The sequence below is a fragment of the Rutidosis leptorrhynchoides genome, chromosome 3, assembly GCF_046630445.1.
Source record: "Rutidosis leptorrhynchoides isolate AG116_Rl617_1_P2 chromosome 3, CSIRO_AGI_Rlap_v1, whole genome shotgun sequence".
Classification (NCBI taxonomy): Eukaryota; Viridiplantae; Streptophyta; class Magnoliopsida; order Asterales; family Asteraceae; genus Rutidosis; species Rutidosis leptorrhynchoides.
In genome coordinates this window covers 19,180,054-19,192,676 of record NC_092335.1, presented here as the reverse complement: position 1 = coordinate 19,192,676, position 12,623 = coordinate 19,180,054, and positions in this window count along the sequence as shown.

Here is a 12,623-nt window from a genome sequence, read left to right as displayed (position 1 = left end):
GATTTGTATTTTGGAAAAATAATATTTCATATAAACATGATAACATATCCAAAAATTATGGTTAAACTCAAAGTAGAAGTATGTTTTTTTTTCAAAATGGTCATCAAGATGTCGTTCTTTCGACGGAAATGACTACCTCTTTCAAATATGGACTTGTAACCTGTAAATCCGATATATACCACTACTTTTTCAGTTTAGTTCTAAATACTACAGTTCGTTACAAAACCATAGCAATTTGAATCACTCAAAACCGATTTATAACGAAGAAGATATGGGCAAAACAAGATTGGTTAGAAATCACCAAAATAGCTACGGGATTATTTTGCAAAAATCTATACTAACCATGTCCTAGCTAACTTTTCTTGTATTATACATGTATTTATACATATTTCCTTGTACTATACTAGTCTTGGTTAATCGTAAGACACATGTACACAATACGTCGAGATAACTTCAAAGACAACAGTTTGTACAGTGGGTCGTGATTAAACCTTAGACAATATATATACAATACGTCAGATAAATCGTAAGACACATATACACAATATGTCGAGATAACTTCAAAGACAATAGTTGTACAATGGGTTGTGATTGAGTCTTAGACAATATATTTACAATACGCCAGATAAATCGTAAGACACATGTACACAATACGTCGAGATAACTTCAAAGATAATAGTTGTACCATGGGTTGTGATTGAGTCTTAGACATTATATTTACAATACGTCTTGATTATTCTAGGGTGATGTATTGAACTATATATATGGACTACTAACGTTGGACTGCTAACATTGGACTACTAACGTTGGACTACTAACGTTGGACTGCTAACTTGACAACTTAAATCATCAACACGTAAATAAAAATATGATTTGAATATATTTATCATACTTTGATATATATGTATATATTTGTTATAGGTTCGTGAATCGATCCGTGGCTAAGTCTGATTTTTGACGAATTGAAAATTTGTGAAAGTGAGTTTCATTACTCCCTTTTTATATATTTTTGGGCTGAGAATACATGTGCTGTTTTTATAACTGTTTTACAAAATGGACACAAGTACTAAACTATATTCTATGGTTGGATTACGAATACCGAATATCGCCCCTTTTTAGCTTGGTAGCCTAAGAATTAGGGAAATGGCCCCTAATTGACGCGAATCCTAAAGATAGATCTATGAACCTTGACACGTCCCATTCGGGTTACGAATGCTTTAGTACTTCGATTGATATATACTGATTGCGATGGCCGGTATATAGCATGCAGATTGCGAAATGCCTGTATGCGGGGGATATTCTATATGCATCCTGTTAGTTCGGTTACCAAGTGTTCACCATATGAATGATTTTATCTTTATGCAGATTGCGAAATGCCTGTATAATGATTATGGAAATGAAAATGAAAAATGAAAATCTTGTGGTCTATTAAATTGTTAGAAATGAATATTTATGATAAACTAATGAACTCACCGACCTTTTGGCTGACACTTTTAAGCATGTTTATTCTCAGGTATGAAAGAAATCTTCCGCTGTGCATTTGCCCAATTTAAAGATATTACTTGGAGTCATTCATGGCATATTTCAAAAGACGTTGCATTCGAGTCGTTGAGTTCAACAAGATTATATTAAAGTAAATGACAGATTAAGTCATTTATAGTCTGATTATATTGTGAAATGGTATGCATATTTGTCAACTATCGTTGTAATTAAAGTTGTCTTTTAAAAACGAATGCAATGTTTGTAAAACGTATCATATAGAGGTCAATACCTCGCAATTGGACCAAATGTTATTGTATTCGTCCATATGGATTTGGACGGGCCACTACAGTTGGTATCAGAGCGTTGGTCTTAGCGAACCAGGTCTTGCATTAGTGTGTCTAACTGATAAGTTGTTATGATGCATTAATGAGTCTGGACTTCGACCGTGTCTGCATGTCAAAAGTTTTGCTTATCATATCTTGTCGAGAATTACCTGCTTAACATTCTTAGTTTAGACACGTCTTACTGCATTGATTGCATGATTAGTCTATAGACAAAATTCATATCTTAGCGTATCTGCTACTGTAAAATTTATCTGACAGCTTCCGAAAATTCCTCCGTAATTTGCGGAATCCTTTGTACTCTATATAGGTATTCTATGCAAATAGAATATCATCCGATATCCGAAAATCATTTCATACCGAAAATCCTTTATCTAACCGTGTAAGATGAATCCTACAACTAGTTCGAGTTCCTCAGAATCTGACAGCTATTCCGATATGGATTTCTACCTGAGCTCCAAAAGCAGTGTAACTGGAATGGATTAACCAATCAGCCATCACCAATTCTGGATGAATTGGGGATGGGTTCGTAGTCGACTTAATCAGTGGAGACAAGAAGAAGGAGATCCCTTCCATCCACCAAATTTCCCTCTTGGCGAAGAACCTGAAGCACTTACCGGCCAACCTGTCCGAAACACCATCTTCACCCTCATTTCCAGAATAGCTCGCAACAATTACGTCATATCTACTATTCTAAACCTTATTCATCCGCTCATTCCGACCGCCCATCATCCCGGAGTAATAGAAGAAGTCAACGAACTTCGCGATCGAGTAATCAATGTGGAGAATATGGTGCACAACTTACAAGCACCAGCACCACCACCGGCATCACCAGTACCCCCATCAACAGCACCTGTATCACCAGCAGTCTCACCATCATCAGCAACACCAACAGTACCACAAGCTCCACAAGTTCCATAACCACCGCAGATATCAACACATCAATCACCAATAAGAATATTATACTATCGAGTTATGAAATATTAACTCATTATTTCCAAAGAGTTTATATATATATATTAATTTTGAAACCATATTATATCATTTCATACTAAGCTGTTACGTGTGAATTTTGAAGGGTAAATACTACTCGATTAATTCACATTACTAAAATGCCATGATATACATCCTTCTTTAACAACCAAAATCTCTGCATCAGCTCAAAGAATTCTGTCCCCTAATAAACCAAGTGTATTATTCAATTAGGTTTGATTTTACACTTTCATTTCAGATGTACCTGAAACCTTCTAGAAAATATCATTCGTACCTTGCGAAATTCACAAGAATTCCACGAACACCAACATCTTCCACCGAGAAATATTTAAGTTCACAATTAATATGTTACACTGTACACTCTTCAATTATTCGATATTCATTATCTATATTCACTACTTTCACAACGATATATATTCTTCCATAGAAATCAGAACACCCATTTTCATTCATATTCAATTACATATTATGATTTTGACATATCAGAATCCAAGTCAAGATATAACAGATAGCATCACTCTTAGATCCTTACATCTTTTAAAACCATACTTTGAATTCAAAACTGTGCTAGAACATCACTCTTATTCATAAAACTCATAAATATATTCATTCAAAATCCTGAATGATTTCATCTTGAACATCATATGTATATTGACGATTACAACCTGCGTTCATACCCTTTATGATTCTTGAAAATACCCCAACTACTGATCAATTGAGAAGATGAACCAACCACACATTATCGACAGAAAGAAAGAGTTATACTTATAGTCATACACCTGGAAAGCTCTCTAAACCTAAGTAAGACTTTAACACGTATCCGTGATAAATCCTTCGGCATTATTATTACTGAAAATAACTTTGCAATTCCTTTTCAAGTATCCAGTTTTGTCACACCTTCAGCAAGACAACTTCAACGTTTCATTTGGAGAAACCTTAATTAAACCTTGATATATACGATTGCCATTCTATCGTTGTTACCGGGGAACCTTTTATGTTCCACCATATTAGCAGTAAACGTACCAGCGACTCCGTTACTTTGCAACTTAAATCCCTCTGAAATATCACTATCATTATTCATTGAAATCCATCATATACTCATCAATGTCTTGTAACGATAACTGTCATACCACATACCGGGAAGCATCAATCATTATTTCGAATTTCGCAACGTTTCTACGTCAACTGTTATATACCTGCATATGACGTCTATCTCCTGGACTTACGTACTCCAATTCTGGAATTCTGAAAAGCACCCTAACCTATGAATTAGTTCTTTGAGTTTTGAAAATGCTGAAGAAGCAGCAAAAACTGTAAACGACCTTAACAGTCAAAAGTTTGACGATAAAGAATAGAGTGTTGGAAACGCTCAACAGAAAATTGATACTAGAAAGCGGATTAAGCAAAACTACGAAGGAGACGGTGAACAAATCATAAGGACTAAACTTGTACATAAAGAATCCAGATGATTCTATATCCGATGAAATCTTTAGCGAATATCTTGCTCCTTACTTATTCTATATACTTGCAGAAGAATTTTCCTCATCAACCTCCGATCTTAGAAATTCCAAAAATATCATCATAAATATCCTCGATATTTCTGAGGATATTTTCATAAATATTCTTGTCCGAAATTACTTATCTCTTCGTGCTATCTGTGTTACATCTTAAAGGAAACTGTTTTAGTTTCTAAATTTCTATAAACTTCGAGTTTAGATTATGAATGTTTTTGAAGTAGTGTTGGGAATCGAAGCATGAGTTAGTATAATATAATGACGCATGATCAACATGGTTATATTACAGTAAGTCATGCTGAGTTTCTAATGGAACATGATGATTCACAGATTATATCGTCATCATGTGCCATGTTACACGATTCTTTCATTCTATTTAACCTCTAAAAATATCAAGAACATATTTTCTTGATAGTTCTATCTTTTTCGTGATACCGGTAATTTACCAAATTAAATCGTGCTATTATAATTCCTTTCTGCTTAAAACATTAGTTATGTTCATTCGAAATTTCGAACCTACAAAATCGAGACGTCTTAATCGCTTTACTTAAAGTTGAGAAGAGAAAACAAAAGCATGGAGCTCCAAAATATAAAGGAAATTATAAAGCCCGATAATAAATCAGAAATTACAAACCGTGTATATCAATGCGTATAGCAATATAAAGACACGGGAGAATGATAAATACAATAATCCCTAGAGCATAATAGAAATAAACAGATTCCTCCGAAGGGAGCTAGAAAAGAAGGATAATGGTGACGAACGTCAATATTAGGTCAAGAACCAGAACTGGATTGAGCATTTTTCACAATCTTTTAGATGTTTGAATTGATGAAGAAAGTAGGGATGGTGATAATAATGAGTCGGAAGAGGTCAATTTATAGTGGATATAACAGACAGAGCAACCGAAGAAGATTACCGCATTTAATTAAAGAGGATCCTAATTTCCTTAAATTCTGAAAAATCAAATCTTTTATAGATTTCGAAGATTTTCTTTACATTCCTTGAAATCCGAAAATCAACTGTGACTACGTTAAAAATTAAGACGAAACTTTATTTCCTCAATTCCATCTTTTACGATAGCTTCATTCATACTCTTCGCGTAATTGAATTGTTCTATCCATATTTTCGCAAAGATGGAAAAAAAAAACACTATATTTATTGAACTCGTGCTATTCATAAACGGAACTCGACTCATTCAAGGTATTCAAAATACTCCATTAATCTATTTCCTTGATAATGATTATATGAACGATCGAATTCATGATAAGAATTCAAGTTATAGTTCTTGATACAAGAATAATCTTACTTCCATTATCAAACTTTTCTTAACCAAATTTCGGGACGAAATTTCTTTAACGGGTAGGTACTGTGACGACCCGGAAATTTCCGACCAAATTTAAACTTAATCTTTAAATGAATTAATGTTTCCGACACGATAATCAAAGTCTGTTAAGTTGAAATTCAAAAATTTGGAACTGTGTTCATGTAACCTTCGACTTTTTCGGACGATTCACGAACCACTATTTGTAAATAAGATATGTATATAAATATATGTATATATTTGAGATTGGTATTTACATGATTAAATATTTCCAACATGTTAAGCAATCAAACTTGTTAAGACTTGATTAATTGAAACGGATTTTACATAAACGTTTGACCACCCAGTTCGTCCGACGATTCACGAACGTTAAATCTTGTAAAAATGACATGATATATATATATATATATATATATATATATATATATATATATATATATATATATATATATATATATATATATATATATATATATATTTAACATGGTATTATGGTAAGTAAGTATCTCATTAGGTATATTAACAATGGGTTATATACATAAAATGAGACTACTAAATTAAGGAATTTGAAACAAGATATATATGTAACGGTTATCGACGTAATAACGACTTAATTAAAATGTATATATATGTATTATATTAATATGTATTAATACACTTTTGAAAGACTTAAGAACATATATCAAAATACTTATACTTAACAAAAATGCTTACAATTACATTCTCGTTCATTTTCATCAACAATTTTACTCGTATGCACCCGTATTCGTACTCGTACAATACACAGCTTCAAGATGTACATACTATTGGTATATACACTCAATCATCAGCTCCTTAGCGGCCCATGTGAGTCATTAAACATGTGGGAACCATCATTTGGCAACTAGCATGAATGATTACACAAAATTACAAAAATATTATAAATCATTCATGAATTATTTACATGAAAACAAAATTCTTTATATCTAATCCATATACCAACGACCAAAAATACCTACAAATACTTTCATTCTTCAATTTTCTTCATCTAATTGATCTCTCTCAAGTTCCATCTTCAAGTTCTAAGTGTTCTTCTTAAATTCTACAAGTTCTAATTTCATAAAATCAAGAATATTTCCAAGTTTACTAGCTCACTTCCAATCTTGTAAAGTGATCATCCAACCTCAAGAAATCCTTGTTGTTTACAGTAAGATATCATTCTAAATCAAGGTAATACTCATATACAAACTTTGATTCAATTCCTATAACTATAACTAACTTAATTCGAGTGATAATCTTACTTGAACTTGTTTTCGTGTCATGATTCTACTTCAAGAACTTTCAAGCCATCCAAGATCCTTCAAAGCTCAAGTTTATTTCTCATCATTTCTAGTAGGTTTACCTACTATACTTGAGGTAGAAATAATGTTCATAACATCGTTCGATTCATACTTATATAATCATCTTATTTGAAGAAAATAACTTGTAATCACTAGAACATAGTTTAGTTAATTCTAAACTTGTTCGCAAACAAAGTTAATCCTTCTAACTTGACTTTTAAAAATAACTTAACACATGTTTTATATCTATATGATATGCTAATTTAATGAGTTAAAACTTGGAAACACGAAGAACACCGTAAAACTGGATATACGCCGTCATAGTAAAACCGGGGGATGTTTCGGGTTGGATAATTAAAAAAAAAACTATCTTAGACTTTGATTTAAAGATTTGTATTTTGGGAAAATAATATTTCATATAAACATGATAACATATCCAAAAATTATGGTTAAAATCAAAGTAGAAGTATGTTTTTTTTTCAAAATGGTCATCAAGATGTCGTTCTTTCGACGAAAATGACTACCTCTTTCAAATATGGACTTGTAACCTGTAAATCCGACTATAAACCACTTCTTTTTCAGTTTAGTTCTAAATACTACAGTTCGTTACGAAACCATAGCAATTTGAATCACTCAAAACCGATTTATAACGAAGAAGATATGGGCAAAACAAGATTGGTTAGAAATCACCAAAATAGCTACGGGATTATTTTGCAAAAATCTATACTAACCATGTCCTAGCTAACTTTTCTTGTATTATACATGTATTTATACATATTTCCTTGTACTATACTAGTCTTGGTTAATCGTAAGACACATGTACACAATACGTCGAGATAACTTCAAAGACAACAGTTTGTACATTGGGTCGTGATTAAACCTTAGACAATATATATACAATACGTCAGATAAATCGTAAGACACATGTACACAATACGTCGAGATAACTTCAAAGACAATAGTTGTACAATGGGTTGTGATTGAGTCTTAGACAATATATTTACAATACGTCAGATATATCGTAAGACACATGTACACAATACGTCGAGATAACTTCAAAGACAATATTTGTACCATGGGTTGTGATTGAGTCTTAGACATTATATTTACAATACGTCTTGATTATTCCAGTGTGATGTATTTAACTATATATATGGACTACTAACGTTGGACTGCTAACATTAAACTACTAAAGTTGGACTACTAACGTTGGACTGCTAACTTGACAACTTAAATCATCAACACGTAAATAAAAATATGATTTGAATATATTTATCATACTTTGATATATATGTATATATTTGTTATAGGTTCGTGAATCGATCCGTGGCTAAGTCTGATTTTCGACGAATTGAAAATTTGTGAAAGTGAGTTTCATTACTCCCTTTTTATATATTTTTGGGCTGAGAATACATGCGCTGTTTTTATAACTGTTTTACAAAATGGACACAAGTACTAAACTATATTCTATGGTTGGATTACGAATACCGAATATCGCCCCCTTTTTAGCTTGGTAGCCTAAGAATTAGGGAAATGGCCCCTAATTGACGCGAATCCTAAAGATAGATCTATGGACCTTGACACGTCCCATTCGGGTTACGAATGCTTTAGTACTTCGATTGATATATACTGATTGCGACGGCCGGTATATAGCATGCAGATTGCGAAATGCCTGTACGCGGGGGATATTCTATATGCATCCTGTTAGTTCGGTTATCAAGTGTTCACCATATGAATGATTTTATCTTTATGCAGATTGCGAAATGCCTGTATAATGATTATGGAAATGAAAATGAAAAATGAAAATCTTGTGGTCTATTAAATTGTTAGAAATGAATATTTATGATAAACTAATGAACTCACCAACCTTTTAGTTGACACTTTTAAGCTTGTTTATTCTCAGGTATGAAAGAAATCTTCCGCTGTGTATTTGCCCAATTTAAAGATATTACTTGGAGTCATTCATGGCATATTTCAAAAGACGTTGCATTCGAGTCGTTGAGTTCAACAAGATTATATTAAAGTAAATGACAGATTAAATCATTTATAGTCTGATTATATTGTGAAATGGTATGCATATTTGTCAACTATCGTTGTAATGAAAGTTATCTTTTAAAAACAAATGCAATGTTTGTAAAACGTATCATATAGAGGTCAATACCTCGCAATGGGACCAAATGTTATTGTATTCGTCCATATGGATTTGGACGGGCCACTACAAAAGGGTAATATTATCTCTTAAGACTTTTATTCGGAATTTCGGAAAATATAAGATAGATAGGAGTGCTGATATTTTTGAGAAGCACTTTCGAACTTTTATCCTTTGGAGTGATAAGCATTTGTGGTCAAGTTCTTCTTTGGCGTTTCTCTTTATAAGTTCTGCTCCTTTTTTCAGAACTTTGAATTTTTTTTTTTTTTTTTGAGATTTTATCTCGAGAAACTTTTTGCCGGTAAACTTTTTCAAGACCTTTGTCATGATACTTGAGAGGTTTATAACATCGGGTTTTTGGGAGGAATCTCATTTTCTGGATGTTCGAGTGATAGTAAAGATGATGTGGATAGGGTGGTGTGGTAGAAGTAGTGAAGGTGTGAAAGGCTTATTTTGACAAATGGCTAGCTCTTCTGATTATAACCGAATCACATTTCATTACTTGGAAATGCAGATCTAGAGCAAGTTCTGATTCTGAGCACAGACATCGGCACTCTCAACGGAAAACAGCGAAGCATTCAAGATGAATGTTGGTCTTAATTGGGTGCCTCACCATAATCAATTTAGGTCGATAATGCCTAGTCATGCAATGCTCTATTAGAGATTTGGTTCGTCCCAACAAGATTTTTTCCTTACTTAAGCCTTAATTTTATTTACAAACGTTTTAGGTTTTCAAAAATACTTTTTCGAAAAGGATTTCTCTTGTTAAAAATTTTGAAATTTGGCTTAAGAACTTGGAATCTTCATAATGGGTTATTTTAATATAGCATAAAAAGTTTATACCAACATCCCACACTTAGACGAACATTGTCCTCAATGTTCCCAGTGTATCCCTGATAATTCTAAAAATGAACACATATTTCATAGCATTATCCTTCCAGAAAGACAAGCTTTTAGTTGCAATTGTTCTATTTTCAAGTGATAATTGTTTAATTAATAAAATAAGAAGACAGAAGACTGAAACGGCGATTTGAAGATGCAAATGACCAGAATGCTCAAACGTACAAGTTACAATCCAAGTGGTTCAATTTATTGATGAATAACGTCTAAATATTGATAATAGTACAAGTCACGGAACGTAAAGTACAAGATATCTAAGCATACGAAAAGACGTTCAAAAATCCGGAATCGGGACATAATCCGAGTAACAACGTACAACTCAACGGAGCTAAAATTACAAGTCAACTATGCACAAGAATATAATATAATATATATAATTATATAAAATTATATATATTATATTATATATATTAAAATATGTCGGCAGCTCATGTTTTGAAATCATTTTGAGCTGGACAGACTGGCCATGCGATCGCATGGCCATGAAGAGTAAATCCCATGCGATCGCATGGCCCCAAAAGTCTGGCCAAGTCTATAAATTGACACGAATTCTGGCTCGAATGGTACACCATATTATTCTTTCTCTCTTATTCTCTCAATATATATTTATATAATTTTAATTTTAATTTAAGTTTAATAATAATTGAGTTATTGTAACGAATATTTTACGATTTTTTAAGTCGAAACTCTGTCCGTGTAACACTACGCGATTTATAATCATTGTAAGTTACGTTCAACCTTTTTAAATTAATGTCTCGTAACTAAGTTATTATTATGTTAATTTGAGCCGAAGTAATCGTGATGCTGGACTAAATATTAAAGATGGGGTTATTGAACTTTGGACCATAATTAGGGTTTGGACAAAAGACCGACACTTGTGGACACAGGACTATTGATTATTAATGGACTTTATATTTGTTTAACTGAATGACAGTTCATTAATTTAATATAGAGATTTACAATTTGACGTATTTATAAATAACCACATACGCCTTATTGGATATGATGGGCGGGATATTTATAAATACTAATAATTGTTCATTTGACTGGATACGGGTATGAATTAATAATCAATAGACTCATTAAAACGGGGGTGGATTATATACAGTGACAACTGGTATAATTGATAGCATAGTATTAAGACCTTGGACTACATACAGTCGATATCCTGGTGTAGTTATTAACAAAGTATTAAGACCTTGTTACAGTTTGGATTCCTAATTAGTTGGAATATTTGACTTCGGGTATAAGGGTAATTTGACGAGGACACTCGCACTTTATAATTATGACTGATGGACTATTATGAACAAAAATCAGATAGACATATCAAATAGTCCAGGACAAAGGACAATTAACCCAGGGTAACAAATTAAAATAAGAACGTCAAACGTCATGATTACGGAAGTTTAAATAAGCATAATTCTTGTATTCTATCGCAATTTTATTTATTATCGCACTTTTAATATTCGCAATTTTAATTATCGTCATTTAAATATTGTTATTTATTTTACGCACTTTAATTATTGTCATTTATCTTTACGCTTGACTTAAAAATTGACAAACCGATCGTTAAATGGTAAAACCCCCCTTTTATAATAATAATAATACTACTTATATATATATATATATATATATATATATATATATATATATATATATATATATATATATATATATAACTGTACAAAAATATATAGTACGTTTTCAATCTGTATCCCTGTGGAACGAACCGGACTTACTAAAAACTACACTACTCTACAATTAGGTACACTACCTATAAGTGTTGTAGAAAGGTTTAGGTATATCCATTCTATAAATTAATAAATAACTTGTGTAAATTGTATCGTATTTAATAGTATTTTGTTTCAAAATTAATATCTATTTCGTACCCCTTCGCTTTGACAACAAGTATTTTTGGCGTCGCTGCCGGGGAACAACACTAACCGAAAGCGGAACGCTATACTATTTTTGTAAAAATATAATTATATATAAATTTTAAATATAATATATATATATATATATATATATATATATATATATAAGTGTTTAAAAATATATATATTTATTTTTTTAGATTTTTGTTTATAAAATAAAAAAAATACTTTTATTTTTAAGATTTTAAAATATAAGTTTATTATATTTTATATAAATATTTTCTATAATTTAAAATCAGAAAATTAAAATCAAAATAAAAAAAAATATAGAATGGGGCCGAAGCCTATCGAAGCCTAAATTCATTTCTGGAATCCCGGGCCATGCGATCGCATGACCCAAAAGACCAAAACTCATGCGATCGCATGAGCTGGTCTGACAGCTGAACCTAGTACGCATTAATTGTAAAATTAGGGTTTATAATTAATATTAATAAATTTAATTAGGGTTAGTTTAATTAATTAGTTTATATTTTTAGTTTTAATATTTATTTTGTATTTTTAAGTTTAATTATTATTATTAAATATATAGAATAATATTTTTATAAACTAATAATATAAAAATAATATTTTTTATATAAAATTTTATTTTTATCAATTTTCTTTTATATCTTTTATTATTTTGTATCTTTTTATTCGTTGAGCTCGTAATTTTAGTTTTAGTTTCATTAT